The following is a 9,251-nucleotide window of genomic DNA, read 5'->3' as shown; positions in this document are numbered from 1 at the left end:
ATTACTATAAATAAATTACATTTAAACAGAGGAAAAGTAAGGCAACAGACTTACAGTAATTGATTCTGTTGGTTGTGCATGGTTTATTGATTCAAGTGTATATTGTACTCAACTGCTGCTAAAAACCATCTCACTCTGTAGACAGGGTAGGTGTACTCAGATCACTTGGTAGCACATATAAACAAGTGCTGCTGGAACTGCTCCAGATCAAATGCAGATCTTAATGAAAACAAATATACAGTTCGATTTAAAAAAAAAAAAATTGACATTACTTAACGTGGCAGGAACACTTTCACCATATTAAATATGTATTAATAAAACACAAGTAGAAGTTTATACTAATTTAACATTTTTTTCCTTAAGTTTACGCTGGAATTAAAATCAAAATAGCTTTGATTGTTACATAACTTCATACTATGCAACAGAAGAGAATGAATAATTCAGCATGTGCAAGATAGTTTTTTCTTGGCACATCAACTTCGTTTACTTATAACAAGAAGAAAAGAGCATCTGGGGAGACAAACACCCACAAATGAAGTTCATTATACGTATGAGATGTTTCTCAGAAACCTTCTATCCAAAACTTCTTGGCACATTTCAGTGTGATTTTTGCCTACATTCCTTTTCTCTTTCATCCACATGACGATCACGTTTGCACTGTCCCTTAATGATGCCATCTCAACTAGGCCACTGATGTTCAGTAACCAGATGATGAACTAAGCCCACAATGAAACCATTATAATAAAATACAATTTATTGCAGCAAAAACATTATATTACAATATTGAATTTTGACACAATAATAACTTACGACAGGTTTTTTTGTATTGACTAGCCTCCTTGCAGTAAAACCAGAAGTAACTGTCAATATCTGCACACCACTGTTAATGGTGTCAAGGGAGAATTACTGAGAGGAGTAATTGTTACAGGATTAGCCAAAGGTTTTATTAAACAATAATTATACAGCAGTAAAACAATCTATTACTTCCTACCTGTCAAATAATCAGCATATATACAATATTCTTTTAGATCTTTTAGATTATCTCACGTTGTATACACCAGATGCCTTCCAAAGGATCTCTCAGCCTTGAGAGGTAACTTTGAGAGGTGTCCCTGCCCAAGAGGAGATCACCATTCAGCCCGCTGCCATGCAGGAGAGGTCAATAGGCTCTGACTGCTGCACATATTTGTAGCATCAAGCAATTGGCTTGTAGTCAGACTCCCTCAGGTGTGCAACCATAGCAATTTTTAGTTCCGCGTAGTTTCAGCTCAGACACATATTGTGGTTTTGTCTCAGAGTGTTAGTTCCTGCTAAGATTTGACTTAGCACAAGTTCACAAGGTTTGCACAAGAGGGCTGATTTCAGTCATGCCTGTCTGTCAGTGATGCCTGAACCAAAGTACTGTTAACTCAGTCAGAGTGAGCATATCCATTGCAAATGAATGGTGAAAATCTTTTTGCTTGCTAGCCTGAAATGCAAATGTATGCAGAACTACTAAGTATAAAACTATATGTGTGCACGCCCAGTATTTCTGGACGTTAAAAACAGATCACTGAGAAATCTGAAGAATAATGCTTGCTATTTTATGAAAAAAAAAATTAAATGTGCTGTGCCTTCCTGCATTTCCAAACTATGTTTGTAATAAATAGCAAAGCAAGGACAACTGTAATGTAACTCCACCTGTGGCCATGCAATATGGCCTATTTAGAAAAATCTTAGGCCATAGGAGTTCACTAAGATTGATGTGCTCATTTTCCTGTGCACTTGTTTCCACTCTCCCAAAGTGGAGGACAGTTAGCACTGTCAGGGGTTTTCACACAAAACATACTTGTTAATCAGTAGCATTAAGGTCAATTGTCCATAAAGTTGTAACAAATTCAGTATCTGAGGGGCATAGAAACAAACCAAGGTCATCAGACAGATTTTGCAAAGGTAGCCATGAAGACATTAGCAATTATATTTCACATCTTCTGAACTGGATCTAAATGAAAACATTCTAGCCTTTTAGTAATTTATTAAGGTAGGCTTAATGTAACAGAAGTTTGTTATCTCACTTTATATAGCTGCAAGGATATATTATTCTGTACTTATCACAGAAGAACTACCTCAGTTAATTTGCTTCCAATATTTTTGTCACCTCTCCAGATGTCATAGGAATGGATTACCCACAGAAATTTCTTTTCGGTGAATAAGATATAATTCTTAGATTATTTAATTATGGTGTATTTTCTAAAGTTTATTCTTATGCCCTACATGAAAATTACAAAAGAATATTTTCTGAAACTATTACAATACCCCCAAATCACAGTAAGTCAGTATGCTTGGCTGACAAATTAATAAACACTCCCCAAAAACAGTGTAGACTATCATACGATATTACCAGTGTCTGCCTTACAAGCTTTGACAACATGTATAAGTACTCAAGGTATACAATTTAAACACATATATTTAAATAAGAATAGCAATTTAGCGTTCAGTTCTCTTGAAAAGGCTTGCATGAAGTCATACACTGTATGTCACCAGTTAATTGCACTATTCTAAGTAACTACTTTTACAGCCTTCAAGTACATCAATAGTTTTGTAACGATTTTCAGTACATTCAGAACAGAACTTTGCATTGCTATGACTGATTTTCACTTGTATCCCATACTAAAACTAGAAAAAAAAACAAACCAAAACCATTCAACCAACCACCAACAACAAAATAAAGAGACTTGTAATCCACTGAATAATTTTGCCATGATTAATGTAATTTTAAAGGTGTTCTTTTTAGGTCTAATTCACCAAAACTTCCTTACAGAGTTAAAACTTCATATATAGCAGGAAATGTTTAATTCATTGTGTTACCTGACTGAAGTTAAATTTGCTGCTTTTAACAATTTTGAAACAAACCCATATACTAAACAAGTTGTACAGCACAAAGTGAGCAGGCAGTAAGTAAACCTGAAAAGGTATGCTGTTAACTACCTTAATTAAGCTGGCTTACTCCTTTAGAGCAAGGCAAATGGGCCCAAATTAAAAATTCTGAGTTATGCTAAACACAACAATCAAAGTTATTGTGAAAAAATAATCTGGGTTTCTCAGCTACATACCTCTCAGTCCCCACCAAGAGTTCTAATATGTTTTCTTATATTCGTATTTTTACTTATTTGACATAAAGAATGCATCAGCTCTCCTCAATAATTTCAGACACTCATACATCATCAGATACCAAAATACTTCTCCAACAACCTAGGTTCCATGACCCTTCTCATTTTACACTTACTGCATACACACGTGCCATTGAACAGGTTATCATCAGAGTTATCAATGGAAATTTGGTAACTATGGTTTTTCATTCCTTTCTGCAGGATCTTAAAGTCATTCACTTAATTAATAACAAAGATATAAATGTGGGTGTCGTGGTTTAAACCCAGTCAGGCAACTTGTTCACTCACTCCCAGTGAGTGGTGCCAGGCTGACAACAATTGAGCCCCCCCCCCCCCCCCAGGGCTCTCCCCTTCCCCGCTCCCAGAGGGATGGGGAGGAGGATCGAAAGGGTGCAACTCCCACGGGTTGAGACAAGAACAGTCCAGCAACCAATGTACAACACAAATCACCACCACTACCACCAACTACAACAATCATAAGAGAAAATAACAAGGGAAGAGAATACAATACCACCGGCCAAGAAACGAGTCCCACCCGGAAGCCCGTGTCCTTCCGGGTAACTCCCAGTTACCCCCCACCCCGGGCATGACGTGCTGTGGTATGGAATACCTCTTTGGCTAGCTTGGGTCAGGTGTCCTGTCTCTGCTTCCTCCCGGCTTCCCCTCCTCCCTGGCAGAGCATGAGCCTCACAAAGTCCTTGGTCAGGGTAAGCATCACTTAGCAACAACCGAAAACATCGGTTTCACCAACATTGTTCCCAGGCTGGAAGTCAAAACACAGCACTGCACCAGCTACCACAAAGGAGAAACATGACTGCTACTGCTGAACCCAGGACATTATCCACCCCTTATTCCATACCATTCACGTAGTGCTCAGATCCCACATTTTCAATACACCATCACTCTCCCACATATATACATCCATATACATACAGACCAAGAGGAAAAAATCATTTTCTTAGTGCATGGACCAACCCCTATAATGCTGCCGAGTCCATTTGGTCCATGATGCTCAAAGTTCATTCTCTGTTGGGATGATGGCTGGAGGGAAGTCAGGGCCAGTCGCTGGCGACCTGGAGACATCTAGTTGATGGGCTATAAAAGCATTACACAGCAGGCAACAGCATACAATTGAGTTCACTGGCTGTTTTCCCCTAAAATCAAATCCCCTTGAGGTATACATCGGACTTCCTCATCTTCCCGCATTACCCACCAAGTATATCCAGGTCCCTGAGCAAAAGCAATCCCACGAGTGGGTTTGCCTTTACCTGAAGCAGGAATAACCCAGACTGTCTTCCCCAGCAAATTCTTGATACGCATCACGGGAACTTTGTCCCCCTCTACAGTATGTAAAAGTTCTGACTGGGCTGGGCAGGCCCTGTTGGCAGATCCTCTGGTGTTGACCAACCAGGTGGCCTTTGGTAAGTGTGTATCCCAATGCTTGAAAGTTCCCCCACCCATTGCTCTCAGTGCAGTTTTTAACAGCCCATTGTACTGTTCGATTTTCCCAGAGGCTGGTGCATGGTAGGGGATGTGATATACCCACTCAATGCCATGCTCTTTGGCCCAAATATCTATAAGGTTATTCCGGAAATGAGTCTCATTGTCTGACTCAATTCTCTCTGGGGTGCCGTGTCGCTACAAAATCTGTTTCTCAAGGCCCAGGATAGTGTTCCGGGCAGTGGCATGGGGCACAGCGTATGTTTCCAGCCACCCGGTGGTTGCTTCCACCATGGTAAGCACACGGCGCTTGCCTTGGTGGGTTGGTGGCAGTGTGGTATAGTCAATCTGCCAGGCCTCCCCATATTTATACTTCAACCATCGTCCTCCATACCAAAGAGGCTTTAACCGCTTGGCTTGTTTAATTGCAGCACATGTTTCACACTCATGAATAACCTGGGCAATAGTGTCCATTGTTAAGTCCACCCCTCGGTCACGGGCCCATCTATATGTTGCATCTCTGCCCTGATGGCCTGAAGTGTCATGGGCCCACCGGGCCAAAAATAATTCACCTTTATGTTGCCAATCTAAGTCCATCTGAACCACTTCAATCTTAGCAGCTTTATCCACTTGTTGTTCTGGTGTTCCTCAGTGGCCCGACTCTTGGGTACATGGGCATCTACATGACGTACCTTCACCACCAGGTTCTGCACCCGGGCAGCAATATCTTTCCACAGTGCAGCAGCCCAGATGGGTTTACCTCTGTGTTGCCAGTTGCTCTGCTTCCATTGCTGCAGCCACCCCCACAGGGCATTTGCCACCATCCATGAGTCAGTATAGAGGTAAAGTACTGGCCACTTTTCTCGTTCAGCAATGTCCAGGGCCAGCTGGATGGCTTTCACCTCAGCAAACTGACTCGATTCACCCTCTCCTTCAGCAGTTTCTTGTCATCCAGGACTCCATACAGCTGCCTTCCATCTCCGATGCTTTCCCACAATACGGCAAGAGCCATCAGTAAACAAGGCATACTGCTTTTCACTTTCTGGCAGTTTATTATATGGTGGGGCCTCTTCAGCATGCACCGCCTCCTCCTCTGGTGACATTCCAAAATCTTTGCCCCCTGGCCAGTCCATGGTGACTTCTAGAATGCCTGGACGACTGAGATTTCCTGTTTGAGTTCGTTGTGTAATTAGTGCAGCCCATTTACTCCATGTAGCATCAGTTGCATGATGTGTAGAGGAGACCCTGCCTTTGAACATCCACCCCAGCACAGGCAACCGGGGTGCCAGGAGGAGCTGTGCTTCAGTGCCAATCACTTCCGAAGCAGCTCGAACCCCTTCATAGGCTGCCAGTATCTCTTTCTCAGTTGGGGTATAGCTGGCCTCAGATCCTCTGCATCCCTGACTCCAAAAGTCAAGGGATCGACCTCAAGTCTCCTCTGGAGCTTTCTGCCAGAGGCTCCAGGTAGGACCATTCTCCCCAGCTGCACTATACAGCACATTTTTTACATCTGGCCTGGTCCGGACTGGTCCAAGGGCTACTGCATGAGCTATCTCGCATTTAATTTGCTCAAAGGCTTGTTGTTGCTCAGGGCCCCATTTAAAATCATTCTTCTTCTGGGTCACATAATAGAGAGGGCTTACAATCGAACTGTAATTTGGGATGTGCATTCTCCAGAACCCCACTGCACCCAAGAAAGCTTGCGTTTCTTTCTTATTAGTTGGTGGAGACATTGCTGTTATCTTGTTGATCACATCTGTGGGGATCTGTCTACGCCCATCTTGCCATTTTATTCCCCAAAATTGAATCTCCTGTGCAGCTCCCTTGACCTTACTCCGTTTTATGGCAAAACCAGCTTTCAGCAGGATTTGGATTATTTTCCTCCCTTTCTCAAAGACTTCTTCTTCTGTATCGCTCCACACAATAATGTCATCAATGTCACCACACTGCAGGTGTTCTGGAGCTTGCCCCTGTTCTAGTGCAGTCTGGATCAGTCCATGGCAGATGGTAGGGCTGTGTTTCCACCCCTGGGGCAGTCGGTTCCAAGTGAACTGGACACCCCTCCAAGTAAAAGCAAACTGTGGCCTGCACTCTGCTGCCAAAGGAATTGAGAAAAATGCATTGGCAATATCAATCGTGGCATACCACTTGGCTGCCTTTGACTCTAGTTCATACTGAAGCTCTAGCATGTCCGGTACGGCAGCACTCAATGGTGGTGTGACTTCATTCAGGCCACGATAGTCTACTGTTAGTCTCCATTCTCCATTAGACTTTCGCACTGGCCATATGGGGCTATTAAAGGGCGAGCGGGTCCTGCTGATCACCCCCTGACTCTCCAGTCTACAGATCAGCTGATGGATGGGAATCAGGGAGTCTCAGTTGGTGCAATATTGCCGCCGGTGCACTGTTGTGGTAGCAATTGGCACTTGTTGTTCTTCAACTTTCAGCAACCCCACAGCAGAGGGATCTTCTGAGAGACCAGGCAAGGTGGACAGCTGTTCAATTTCCTCAGTCTCCAAAGCAGCAATACCAAAAGCCCACCGGTACCCTTTTGGGTCTTTGAAGTACCCTCTCTTGAGATAGTCTATGCCGAGAATGCATGGAGCCTCTGGACCAGTCACAATAGGGTGCTTTTGCCATTCCCTCCCAGTCAGGCTGATTTCAGCCTCCAGCACAGTCAACTCTTGGGATCCTCCTGTCACTCCAGAAATATAGATGGGTTCCACCCCTTGACAGCTTGATGGCATCAGGGTACACTGTGCACCGGTATCTACTAGAGCCTTATACTTCTGTGGGACTGATGTGCCAGGCCATCTGATCCACACAGTCCAGTAAATCCAATTGTCCCCTACCTCCACCTGGCTGGAGGCAGGGCCCCTCTAATGGTCATCCCAGCGTTGGACACTTAAGTCGTGGTGAAAGGGATTATTCTTCGTTATCACAGGAGCTGGAGTAAAATCAGCTCTTCCATTCCATCTGGGAAACTGCTCACCAGAGACTGAAGCTATAGCTCTCATGGGACGATCAGTCTTGGCCCTTGCTCCCCTCTTCAGTTCAATCACCCGTTCCTCCGAAGCTGAAGTAGGTTTTCCATCCCACTTTGTCATGTCTTCTCCGTGATCCAGCAGGTAAAACCATAGAGTACCCCGTGGTGTATACCTCCTGTATCTCCTCTCTCGAACAATAGGACGCCTTTTGTTAAGAGCTGAGACGTGTGTTGGTACACGTGAGGAGCTAGATAAATCAGATAGATTGTCCCTCAATTGTTTGAGGTCCTGGGACAGTTTTTCCACAGCTGAGATGATGGAAGGGGTGAGATTGTCTTCGAACTCTTGGAGTTTATGAACCATTTCATCCACTGTTAGTGGTACTATGTCATTCCAGGTTACTGTTGCCAATGAATGGGCATATGATGACAGCGCATTCCGTGTAAGTTTCCGCCTTACCCTGAATGGGTCGTGTACATTCAACTTCATCTGGATCTATGGGTGTATCCCCGTTATTTGGTTTGATGTGATAGATCATCTCTACGATGGCTGATTCCCTCAGAGACCGCACGCCTTTGTCTATAGTAGTCCACTTGGCCGAACGACTCATAACATCGTCCTTGTATGGAAACCTTTCTTTCACAGCTGCCAAGAGCTGCCTCCAAAGGCTGAGGGACTTTTTCTCTCTTGCAATTGCTTTGTCAATTCCCCCTTCTCTAGCAAGTGATCCCAGCTGCTTGGCTTCTGTACCTTCCAGTTCGTGACCATCGGCCCCATTGTCCCAGCATCGGAGTAACCAGGTGATGATGTGCTCCCCTGGTTGACGGGTAAAATCTTTTTGCATATTCCGCAACTCGGTTGAGGTCCGAGGTCGAGAAGTTACCTCTTCTTCTTCTTCTTCTTCTTCATCATGTGATGATGACTCCTGATCAGATTCTGGACCGGGTGGTGAATTCATTGTTTCTTCATCTTGCTTCACCCTTCTTGCCTCCTTTTTGCTTGTTCTCTTGCGTACAGAGGCAACCGATATTGGTACGAATTGGTCCTCTGGTTTGGCTCCAGTGATTATCACTGTGGTTTGAGTAGTGACTGTACTTGTTGCTGGGGGTGGTGTAGCTGCTGTCCTTGGAGCTGGGGTAACCACGCTGTCTGTTGCAGTCGAAGTTTGAGCAGCTGCTGTACTTGCCACTGGGGTAGCTGCGCTGTTCATTGCAGCCGAAGTTTGAGTAGCGACTGTTGCTTTGCCCTCAGATCCACCGACATTCTTTTCCTTTTGAAGGTGCTGGATAGTGTTGAACAAGGCCCTGTAAGCATAGGCCAAGCCCCAGCACGTTGCCATGATTTGTCCATCTCTGGTATGGCCAGAATGACCACACACCTCATTTAAGTGTTTTACTAATTCTTCTGGATTTTGCAGTTGTTCGGTAGTGAAATTCCAAAGTACTGGAGGGGCCCACTGACCTAGATACTTGCCCATACTGTCCCACACACCCTGCCACTCATGGCTGTCCAGCCTCAGGGAAAATCTCTTGGTCCTCCTACATCATCGTTTGACCCCAGACAAGACCCAAACTTGACTGTGCTTAACTCTTGAAATCAGTCGTGGGCAAAACACACTCTGTATGCGTGCTAGCATGGTGATTCCCATCACGATCAGCAAACAAGTCTCAACAGC

This window comes from Pezoporus occidentalis, unplaced genomic scaffold (genome assembly GCF_034315485.1).
Source record: "Pezoporus occidentalis ecotype Australia unplaced genomic scaffold, CSIRO_AGI_Poc_V1 ctg117, whole genome shotgun sequence".
Taxonomy (NCBI): Eukaryota; Metazoa; Chordata; class Aves; order Psittaciformes; family Psittacidae; genus Pezoporus; species Pezoporus occidentalis.
This window is presented reverse-complemented; position numbering follows the sequence as displayed.